At 40.6% G+C, this 12,534-nt stretch overlaps 1 long non-coding RNA gene across 1 annotated transcript; it reads right to left on the bottom strand.

The window, feature by feature from the left end:
* Positions 1-5,219: 5,219 nt before the first annotated feature.
* On the bottom strand, positions 5,220-11,051 carry LOC125963515 (uncharacterized). The gene is made up of 3 exons (XR_007475561.1): positions 10,084-11,051; positions 9,651-9,766; positions 5,220-9,530 (listed from the first exon to the last, which is right to left on the bottom strand). It is a non-coding gene; the product is annotated as an uncharacterized LOC125963515 (long non-coding RNA).
* Between the last annotated feature and the right edge of the window lie 1,483 nt (positions 11,052-12,534).

The following is a 12,534-nucleotide window of genomic DNA, read 5'->3' as shown; positions in this document are numbered from 1 at the left end:
TTAACGCTGCTCTAAATGCTCTTAATGGTGTATGATCACCCAGAAATAGTTGGTGTGCTCCAATTACCTACTTTCCCTCTCCCCTTGCATGCACGTTACAGATGTGTAGTTCAGTACTTGTTTCGAGTTCCTCTAGTTGTATATTCCAGAATACAAGGTTCAGAGTGACAAACAATAAGGGCCTATCGATCTCTTATGCCTTTTATGATTAACTTTCACAACAGAGTACTGAAACATTCATTTCCTCAGTGCAGCTGATCCAAGTTGTGTATCCTTGGAAATAAAACACTCACCAATCTCTATCCTGTGCCAGGCACAAGCTAGGTGCCGAACCATAGGTTCTCAGTTCGTCTTTCCCACAATCCTTAAGGTTGATGTTATTAGAACAAAATGAACTGAAGTTCTGACAGGTTATGTAATTTGCTCAAGGTCATTTGGCTGATAAGTGCTGAAGTTAGAATTTCTAAGTTTGACCCTAAAGCCTTAGGGTCTTAACTCTTCCTTTTTAGCATGCTGAAATTTGAACTAATTTTATAACAAAATATGCCCATTATTTCAATAATCCAGAAAAATGTATAATTAAATATACATTTATTAATCTAAATGGATCTCTTGTTGGTGTAATTTCAATCAGAATAACAAGGGGAAACTTTAAAAACAGTAAAAACCAGGCACTGTGTGAATGGATAATTTTAGACAGAATGAACCCACCTAAGATACACTTGGGAGCACCTGGCCCTTTGCTCATCTGTACAGATGATCCTGTCCATAGGGCAAACCAGTCAACATATATAGCATTTCACACCTTATAAAGTTCTTTGACACATTATCTTACCTGAAACTCAGAAGCAACACTTTGAGCCCAGTACAATTTACAGATGAGAAAACAGGCTTGGAAGTTGACCCAAGTCACAGAACCTATAAGTGCCAGAATGAGCCCCAAATCTAAACTCTAAATCCTTTGAGTCTTTATCCTACTTATACTCATAAATCTGAAGTTATCCAACAAATTTAATCTCTCGTTCTTTCAAAGAAATAGTAACAGGAACAAATTCAGCATGGTGGTTGGAGAGCAGAGAGCTACCAGAAGATGTCTGTGTGTGGATCATTTGTTAAGTAGATGTATATAAACTGGGGACCACCTATACCAAACAGCTTTTGCCTACTTCTTATTTTACAGCATTTTATTTCAATTTAATCAATTTAAAAATATAACCTTTTTTAACTTTTTATTTTACATTATAATTTATTAACAATGTTGTGATAGTTTCAGGTGTACAACAAAGTGATTCAGTTATACATATACAGGTATCTATTCTTTTTCAACTTCTTTTCCCATTTAGGTTGTTACATAATATTGAGCAGAGTTCCCTGTGCTATACAGTAGGTCCTTGTTGGTTAAATATAACCTTCTTTTAAGGTAAGTTACAGGCAAATATATCTTAAATCTATTTTTTTTAATTAGGTATAAAGTTGTGATAATAGACTAACAGTCAATAATGCAAACAAATTCCTAAAGTGAGAGAATTTCAGGTGGTGACACTAAAACAATCAATGATTGCTAATCATCTGCTTCTACTCCTATTTGCTCCACAAATATTGGGATATACTAGTGATTCATTCTTTCAGCAAATATATATTAAGCACCTCCTATGCACCTACCATGTATAAGGCTATCTGCTAGGTGATGGAAATATAGTTGCGAACAAGAGATAAGGTTCTTGTCCTCATGGAACTTAAAATCAAGCTGTGGAGACAGACAATAAGCAAAGAAAAAAATCACAAAATGTGGTAAATGCGGGACTTCCCTGGTGGCACAGTGGTTAAGAATCCACTTGCCAATGCAGGGGACACAGGTTCGAGCCCTGGTCTGGGAAGATCCCACATGCCGCGGAGCAACTAAGCCCGTGCGCCACAACTACTGAGCCTGTGCTCTAGAGCCCGCAAGCCACACTACTGAAGCCTGTGCGCCTAGAGCCCATGTTCTGCAACAATAGAAGCCACCGCAACGAGAAGCCCGCACACCACAACAAAGAGTATCCCCTTTTCGCCACAACTAGAGAAAGCCTGCACGCAGCAACGAAGACCCAACACAGCCAAAGATTAAAAAAAAAAAAAAAAAAAAAAAATGTGGTAAATGCTATGAAGGAAACAGACTGCGGAGACACAGAACAACATAGGACACTAATTTAATAAATAATAATAACAGCTAGCATTAATTGAGCACTTTAAATAGAGTAGTCAGAGAACATCTCTCTGAAAAGTGATATTTAAACCAAGGTCAGAAGAATGACAAAGAGCTACCCATGTGATAACTAGGGAGAAAGGCTTTTTAGGCAGAGGAAATAGTGCACACAGGGCTGTGAATGGTCATCAAAAACCTAAAAGCTGGCCAATGGCACTGGGCATGCTGAACAACGGGAAGAGATGCAAAAAGCCTTATTATAATTTTACTGGATGAGTTTCTTTTATATGAAAAGGAATATATGAGAAATCTCAACTCAGGTTATTGCTAGGTCTGTCTTTGGTATTACACATGGATTAATGTCTAATATTTTGACTAGCTACTGGCATTTTTAGCCAGTCCATCCTGTTTCAGTTTAAAAAGAAAGTCTGACATAATCAACGTCAGATTTTTCACCCATTTGAGCAAAGACAGAATTAAGTATTAACAAATTGACTTTGGTTTACCTACTAAGAAAGAAATACTGTTTCCTAGTACTACAATTTTGCTTTTTCATTTAAAAAAAAGTCAGTATTAAGTTAGAATTTCTAAGTTTAACATTCCCTCAGTTTTTAAAAACTTCAGCTTTAAATGGGGGAAAAATACTACCATAATTAGGTGCAAAGTTGAGAAGGACAAAAGAATAAATGAATATAAATATTCTTCATTTAACAACTAATTTTTTTCTATACTTGTTCATAATACAGAATGCTTAGGCCCCATGGGTTTCTTCACTTTTTGAAAAGGAAATCAGCTTTTGAGTCACTCTCCCTATGTACACATTAGCCTCTCAATTCTACCTTCCAATTATCTTTTTTCTCATCCTTCAAAGAAATGACAGTGTTCCACCCACTGAATCACTTCCTTCTTACTGAATGACAGGCAAAAACATAGGGAACCTCTATGTCAAGCCCTTTAGTACTGAATCTCAGAAGTTGTATCAAGCCAGCAATTATTTGACAGCTACTGATGTGTCAAGACCCATCAATGTAAATGGATGAAAGATCAACAGTAGCCATTTTTGGACTTGAGCTCACAGGGAGTATACAAAACATATACAGCTTAATTAGCCCCTTTCTTTTGTCCTCCCCAGCTTTCCCTAAATGATTGACTTCTTAATTAGAATATGTCCAATTGTAGCAAGAGCAGTTCACATTTGAATGTCTACTATATCCCAGCCATATTTTAAAACAAATTTGGTCCCAATATCTTATAATACTTTAATATAACATACTCCTACAAGTCAGAGGGTTAAGAGCATGTACCCAAGCTTATTTCAAATCTGGGCTAGCCCTCTTATTAGCTGCGTAACCTTGGGTAAGTTACCAAACCTCTCTCTCTGACTCAATTTCATTTATCTATAAAATGGAGATGACAAGAGCATCTAATTCCTTGAACAATTGTGATGTTTAAATGAGTTACATATAGGGCTTCCCTGGTGGCGCAGTGGTTGAGAGTCCGCCTGCCAATGTAGGGGACATGGATTCGTGCCCCGGTCTAGGAGCGGCTGGGCCCAGTGAGCCATGGCCGCTGAGCCTGCGCTTCCGGAGCCTGTGCTCCGCAACGGGAGAGGCCACAACAGTGAGAGGCCCGCGTACCACATAAATAAATAAATAAATAAATGAGTTAACTATATAAACTACTTGGAATAGTGCCTGGCACATAGTATGTAGAAGAGTTAGCTGTTATTAGTAATAGTACCACACCACTTCCACCCCGGGAATTTAGCAAAAGCCTGATCTATTTAATCTAGTCAACACTTCTTTTCCTCTAACATCTGTCATTCGTATTGTCTGACTTACACTGGCTAACAATGAACTATTCTTAGCAAGTAAGCAACACATCTAACTCCCATGCTATTTTTTTCTAGTCCTTACCACTTCTTTCCTCCTATTTCAGTTGCCCAGGAAGAACTGTTTGAGATTAAAATGGTTTGCATTATACTCTAGGCAAGTTCATAAGCCATCGCAATACTAAAGCTAAAGCCTAAATTTGTAATACAATCAAAAAGGGGGTTTCTTAGTCTATTCAGCCTGCTATAACAAAATACCATAAACTAGGTGGCTTATAAACAACAGAAATTTATTTCTCACAGTTATGAAGGCTGGAAAGTCCAAGATCAAGACACTAACAGATCTGGGTGTCTGGTGAGGACCAGCTTTCTCATTAGGCAGTTGTCTTTTCATTATAACCTCAGATGGTGGAAGGGATAAGGGCACTTTCTTGGGTCTCTTTCATAAGGGCACTAATGCCATTCACCCTCATGACCTCATCACCTACCAAAGGCCCCTACCTCCTACTACTATCATTTTAGGGCTTAGGATTTCAACACATGGATTTTGGGGGCACACAAGTATTCAATCTACAGCAGAGGGAAAAAACTAAGCATTCCTCTCAGTTTTAACCTCAAAAAATCAAATTGATTGGTATTTTATTCGTGGAACAGGTTTTGCACTAATAGTTTTTTCTTAAGAATTATAAATGACTTACAATATGTGTTCAAATATGAATTGAAACAAAGTATGTTTAAATTATTAATGCCTTGATGATTTCCTAGATGTTATAGGCCTTAACCTTTCATAACAGTTGATAAGCTCAGACAACATTCTTAGAAATGTCTGATGAATAAACTGTTTCTAACCAAAGCATAAAGCATAACAAAACTGACATTTATCTTTTAAATTGAAAAGATGTTGATTCTACTTAAATTGTTGAACAATACCATGAACTTGGGACTTCTGAAACCTTGGGACTTTTTTTTTTTTTTTTTTGCGGTACTTGGGCCTCTCACCCCCGCGGCCTCTGCCACCACGGAACACAGGCGCCGGACGCGCAGGCTCAGCGGCCATGGCTCACAGGCCCAGCCACTCCGCTGCACGTGGGATCCTCCCGGACCAGAGCACGAACCCGCGCCCCCCCGCATCGGCAGGCGGACTCCCAACCACTGCGCCACCACGGAAGCCCGCCTTGGGACTTTTGAAATCAAAACATAAGCTTATATTCTATTATTTTGAAAAATATTTTTATAGAAAAAATATGCATTCAAAAACAAGATTATAAATACCATACATTTATACCATAAATAAATATTAAATGTTAAAAACATAAAATGCTTTAATTGCTTCTATGCAAAGACCATACTTCAGACATCTCTTGAAACACTGGGCATTCAATATCTAACTAGGATCAGATCCAAACTTTACATCCTTGAGTACAAGGTGAAGTAACATTGTTTAACCTCTCCAGCTGCCCAGCTCTAGTCAGAATTTAAAAATATATTTCCAGGAAGCTTGGTCCACCCATGCCACCCCCTACATATAGAGGTTAAGATGTAACTGTAATAACAAATGACACAGAAATAAATTACACATACATCAAACATCCTTTCATAGCTTTTGTATCTTCTCAGATAACTATACATTAAAAGCCTACTAAATCTGCTTGAGCCTTAGCAGGTTACACGTTATGAATGCAAAACGAAACAAGATACTATTAGGTTATTGCACATTTGACTATTTCTTTACCTCTGTTGAACATATTTTATAACCGACCAACATATAACCACCTGTAATATCTTGTTTAACATGGTAATGATCATTTATTTAAAACCTACTATGTGCCAACCAGTGTCGTATTTCATTCTAACAACTATGAGAAGTTGGAATTATCCCCATTTTACAGACAAAGAACCTGAGACTCTCAAAGATAAAGGAAATTAATGAAGATTACACAGCTAGCAAGTAATGGAACAAGGATACAAATACAGGTCTGATTCCAAAACCTGTGCTAATGATAACATCAAAGACTCATCTTTGGCAGCATTGCACAAGTAATGTTATATAACTGCTGAAAAATTTAGAAAAAGAAAAAAGAGGAAAAAAAAGATTTACCTCAGACTATAGTAAAATTCTATTGACTACTGTGAAATATGGCCATTGTACAGTAACATCTTAATTATCTGGAAGTACAGTAGAAGGTCTTTTAATTTTCACTTAATCAACTAGCAAGATTGTCCAATGCTTTCCATATCTTCCATAGAAGCAAACTGACAGACATGAGCAGCTAATAAGTTACTTTCCAGTTGCCTGCACACTTCTACTCCTACTAGTTGAGTTGTATGCTTAAGTAGTATCTGGTGTTTCTTCCCAAATCTGCTTATGTGAATTTATTTTAAAACTATATAAATCAATGAAATGAATGCACAAAAAGGTTATTTCTGTGAAAACTACGTTGAATGCTTTGGAAAGCACATATTTTGATGAACATAATTTTGATGAATATATATTCCCTCTCCTCCCAAAACAAATTTCTGTTGACTACACAAATATCCTTGTAATTCCTGGTGTACACAGACACCTATAAAGTTGTGTGAAACATTAAAAAAGAATTTAACACTTTTTAAATGTAAAATATTCCACCCTTGGATTTTTTTGCAGTCTTATTCCACTTTAAAGAAATTGAAAGTAGAAATCTTAGGTGTACATTTTTGGTGTGGTTTACATAGGGAAGATCATATCTAACTCTGAAAAACAGACCCCATTTCACCCCCCAAAAAAGGGCCTTGAGCCTACACCAAAAGACAAATGAAATAATTAAGGCTGTTATTTTTTCTGATTCCTCATTTAAACTTTTTAAATTAGCCAACCAACTACCACATGCAACCATGTAGGATAAGAGGGTCCTTTTGCACTTAGAAACTTTCTGAAGCACAGCTGTATACCACTAAGCAAATATCTCACAGTTTCTACACTAGAATTCGTATACTTTCTTAGCTTCTGAGTGAATATCTGAAGGTTTTCCTATTTATTCTCATTTTTTAGAGAACTCAGTGCTAAGCATGGTTATCTAGTTCTTTATCCCAGAGACTAAAAGCAGTAAAATTAAAAGGAGACAAGAATAAGCATACTGACAACAAAGACTGTTGACAGCATGGGAATTCAAAAATCAGATCTTAAAAAAAATAGGCTGAAGTGGTTTAAGCTAGAGGAAAAAAAAATCTGTGTCCACATATCATGATTACAACTGAAAATATTTTTGGCATTTGAAGAGTAAAGTTTCAGTTAGCCAGAAAATTAACTCATATAGAATAGCTTCTTAGTTACCAATGTAGAAAAAGTGAAGTATTACTGTTGTCAAGCTCTCCCATAATTGTGCCTTGCCAACCACAGGTCAAGAAATCAATTCAATGGATTATGCAAGCAATTTTTAACAACAGAAATAGAACAGAAAGTACAAGACCACACTGCACATAGTACGAGTAAGTATGTTTTGTAAAGTTTATTTCAGTATTTCTATACTACTTTGCAAAGTAAAAGATACTTCTTACTCTAGGTCCTGGTCAAAAGAAAGCCATGGGCCTAAAGACTCATATTATAAAATATAGTCACAATACTAAACTTTCAATCACCTCATTTTTACATCATAATGCTAAAGATAGCTACAATTTTAACGAGAAAAAAGTCTCCTTTTTAGGAGTCTTGATGCATAAATGTATTTACTTTTCCTAGTAATCTACATTAATATATAACATTTTATTGTGTTTAGTACTAGTTTTGGCTAAAATAGAGATTGTGTGCAAATACTATTTTTTTTAACTGCTTAGGGGACTTCCCTGGCGGTCCAGTGGGTAAGTCTCTGCCCTCCCAATGCAGGGGGTTCAGGTTCCATCCCTGGTCAGGAAACTAAATCCCGCGTGCATGAGGCAACTAAAAGATCCCGCGTGCCTCAACAAAGACCTGGTACAGCCAAAATTTTTAAAATAAACAAACAAACAAACAAACCTGTGTAGGACCTTAAAGCGACTTTTGCAACAACCACCAAAACAAAAACAAAAAACAAAGAGCAACTCTGATTTTCTTTGCTTGTTTATTTTGAGATGCAATTACCGACCTTGGTGCCATCTTTCCAAAGTCACAGATGAAATCTAAAAGTCTAAACTTGGCATTCTACACAAGCAACCTGCTTAGTAACAATATTCTTGCTAATACTTAATTCATACAAAGCTGATTTTAAGAAACAACCAAACACTTAAACTAATCCACTAAATTAAGTATGGCTTTCTCCACTTCTTTCTAGTGCATTTTAAGACAGTATTACCAAAGATGTATTTTAATAGAAAAGAAAATTTGACTTTCTAATCCAGTTTGAAAAAATATATGGAAAAAATAACCAGTTTAATATATATCTTTTAAAATTATTTTATTTTATTCTTTTAAATTATCATTTATTGATTGATCGATTGACTGCCATGTCGAGGCCTGCGGGATCTTAGTTCCCCCACCAAGGATCAAACCTGTGCCCCCTGCAGAAGAAGCACGGAGTCCTAGCCACTGGACCGCCACGGAATTTCCCTTTTTTTTTTTTTTTTTGCGGTATGCAGGCCTCTCACTGTTGTGGCCTCTCCCGTTGCGGAGCACAGGCTCCGGACGCGCAGGCTCAGCGGCCATGGCTCACGGGCCCAGCCACTCCGCGGCATGTGGGATCTTCCCGGACCTGGGCACGAACCTGTGTCCCCTGCATCGGCAGGCGGACTCTCAACCACTGCACCACCAGGGAAGCCCTCCCATATCTTTTTTAAAATAAGCATCTAATTCATAAAGATAAATTAACATTTCCAATCTGAAAGTCTCAGATTCGGAAGGAACTCTGTCATCTAGTCCAACTCCCTACCAAATACATTAATCCTCTTCCTACAATGTTCCTTGGACTCAAATTCCCATATGACAAACTCCTACTACCACTATATTAAAATCTTCTAAAGTTGGTCCTTGCAATGGCCAATCAAAAGCAGATTGATAAATGAGTTTTCAATTCCTTTGAAATCCTTGAGAAACACAGTATATGCATTATTCCCATAAGTCCTGAAAATACAGGTTTATTAAGGAAATGGCACATTTACAGTTACTTATTATAGGGATTTCAGTAGCCCTGTGTATATACTGATATACTGGACAAAGCCCTGGAGTACTCTGCAAACTTTTAGAGTTTGCCTAAAGCACAAAAATCAGCAATGACAAATAATATTTGTGAACTCAATTTTAAATTTTCTCAGTTTATCAAGATCAAATTCTCAAGTTGAAAAAACTTTTAAACTTCTTTAAAATCGAAGTTAGATTGAACCTAAAAATGAGTAATGTAACTCTAAAATGATACCAAGTATTGTGGCAACAGATACACGTGCTGTTCTTGGCAATTTCATTTTTAATATCTCTTGAAACTAATACTTTGAAGACACTTTTGAAGAATGTATTCTCCCATCTAGTTCCTAACTCTTCCATGCGCCCTTCTCTACCTTACCAGCTGGAATCTGTAACAGAAACAAATAATCATATGTAATTCACAGAGAGTTGATCCTGCCGCAGAACTAGGTTAACTTTTCTAAAATGGGGCACAGAAAAAAAAAATCCTACTTAAATCAATTATTTACCTCGGTCTGGCTTCATCTTCACGCCAATTTCCACCCAAGGTGCTGTGAAATACACGTGTGGGTTCTTTCAACAGGCTCGCCGCCGATTCTGTGGCTACTGCTCCGTTTTTAAAATGCTAAAAGACATCAAAATAAAATTAATATGGTCTTGCCCTCAACACTCGATCTTGCAAGAAAACTACTGCTAACAGGCCTCTCCCTGGCACTAAGCGCGGTGACAGCACCATCCGCAGGTCTGAAAAAAGCAAAACTCTGCACCGCCCTCCCCCATCTCCTCCGGACCAAGCACCCCTCTTCCCCGCCCCTGTGCTCTCCAGGCCAACGTGTCCTTCTTTGACACAGTGTTTCGGAACCAAAAGGAAGACCTATTTATAACCTGAAGGTACAGGCAGGGGAAAAAAAAAAAGGATTCAAACAACACAAGCTAACTAACCCCTTTGTAAGAAAAATACCGCTGGGAACAGTGGCACCTCCGCAGTGGCTGGTATAGAAATGCTCCGACCTGGTGACTTGGGCGCAGGAAACTCTTCAAGACCCCAAGCGCCTCGCCTACAGCTCCGCCCGCCCCGCCGGGCCTCACCTGTGTAGTTACCCTCTGGCTAGTCTTCCTGCCTCAACCGCGGCCAAGTTGACACAATGAGAGGGTCAGAAAGAAACGCGAGTCATCTCCTCGTGCCCAGCCCCCAGTCCCAAACGAACTCTACTGGGCTGTCCCGGGGCGCCCCTGCCACCCCCCGGCCCTGCGAGGTCTTCCCGGGAAGGTGTTTACGGCCGGGCGCTCGCCCCTGCTCGGCGCAGCCTGCCCGTGCGGCCCCCTTCCGTCCCGCCGCGGCCCTGATTTCCTTCAGCCACGCCGTCCGGAGCGCCGCGCCAGCCCTTTTCCCCGCCGGAGAGTTGTTTTCATGGCTCCCTCGGCCGACCTCTGCTGACTAACTCGCTCTCCTCTCCCGTCCCAATCCCTCCTCCTCTTGGCACTTCTCTCCGCCGCTCGCCCAGCGGCTCACATCACACTCCCACCTCAGACGTGAGGCTCCGAGAGGCGCAGGGCCGGCGAAAGCGGAATGTGGCGCGCAGCGGCCCCCGGGGCTGCGTTAGAGGACCATGGGGGCCCGAGACAACAAGCCCGACGCGGCTCCCCGGCGCCCCTGTGGCCATCCACCCCCGCCTCGGCCTCCGCCTCGCTCCGCTCCCGGCGCTCAGCCCCTCGCCCTGCCTGCCCGACTCGCACCCGAGCCCCGCTGCCCCCGGGCTTCGCCTGCCCGTCGCCCCGTCCGGCCCGCTCGCCCCGCGCCTCTGCCAGCTCTTCGCCCGCCCGCTGCCTCTAGCTCTGGAGCCCCAGCTCCCGGTCCCCCTCGCTCGCCCAGTTCTTTCTCTTCAGTTTGCCCTGTCAAAACACTGCCCGGGTCACGTGTCCCAACAACAGCCAACCCACCGCTCGTCACTTCCTCCCCGGCGGCCTCCGCGGCGGGCGCCCGGTTGTTATGGCAACGCTCCCCGCGCCCCGGGGCGCTAGCCTGGGGGCCTGGGTTCCCTTGCTGGTGCTGCCGGCTGCGAAGGGCCGGCGGAGCCCGGGAGGCCCGAGAGGCGCCCGGCGCTTTGGCCGCGCTCGCCTCCTGCCTGCGCTCCGAGCTGGCTGCGGCGCTTCTGGGACCAGGAACCGGAGCTGCGCTATTAGAGCACAGGGTAACTGGGGAGATGTCATCCGAGGGCCTGCCCCAGACGTGGAGGATAATTATAGTCTCCTCCTCCTCCCCCACACTGGATGCTGGCGCAGAGTTGTGACCCAGCCCCAAGGGGCTTGCAGTGCACGGTGGAAGTCGGGTCTAATTAATGTGGCCAAGACAGGAGAGTGGGCAGCCATACGCTGCAGGGATTGGGGAGTTTAAGAGCAAAAACCCTCCCCAACCAGATTTTTTTCAAATCACCAGGGATTTTAGTAGGATTCGGAACCCAAGCTCTAGAGGCCTTCACTGTGCTAAAAATAACTTTTATAACCTCTAAAACACTGACTCATGGCAGGAGGACACTTTTGACACCGTGTTATTGTTAGGGAGCTGTAATTTTGTTGTTGTGCTATAACAATGTGACATGATGACATTTCGTGTTGCGATGTTGTATCATCATTTCAACACAAACAGATGACAAGGATCTACTGTAATTAAAACAAGCAATCCTAACAAGAGCTGAAGCTATTAGCTACTCAGTTTATAGACAAAGTACACATGGGGTTGTGAGCTCAAAACAGAGACAAAGAGAAGTACAAAATTTGCAATCCTCTTTGGTTTCATTTAGAAAAAGCCTTTTTTTTTTAAGAAATAATTTTGCATACAAGAATCACAACAGGCAAGTACTAGGTTAGGTTTAAAGGTGATTTACTTTAGTCTTTGTACTCTTCTGAGGTTTCCAAAGTTTTACAGGAAGTATGTTTACTTCTACATCAGAAAAGTTTTTGTAAATTACAAGATTGGGATTGCATTTTTTTTGCCTCAGATCTATTAAATACATGAAATTTTTATTATGAAGAAAACAATATTTTCTGGATGTTTTCATATGCACAGTAAAATTACATATGCACCTGCAATTAAAAACCTTAACTCTAAGATTGCAACTAATCAAAACAGGACAGAACATTTAGGAAGGTAACATTCATCTTCATGGGAAATGTTCTGGCATCCTGAAGATGAAACTTCTGACAAATGGCAACAGTTCCTTTATGTAATAGCTGCAAATGTTAACTCCCAGTGGATTTGACTTTGATATTACAGAATACTGTAGTATGTAGTTTCTTTTATGAACTGAAGCTTTACTTGTTCTAACATCACTTCTCAATTAACCTTGGTAATGGGAGACAGAAAGAGCAGTTAAAGATAATCCAAAATCCTAA

This window comes from Orcinus orca, chromosome 2, assembly GCF_937001465.1.
Source record: "Orcinus orca chromosome 2, mOrcOrc1.1, whole genome shotgun sequence".
NCBI classification, from domain to species: Eukaryota; Metazoa; Chordata; class Mammalia; order Artiodactyla; family Delphinidae; genus Orcinus; species Orcinus orca.
Note: the sequence above shows the minus strand (reverse complement) of the source record. Positions and strands in the feature narration are given on the sequence as shown.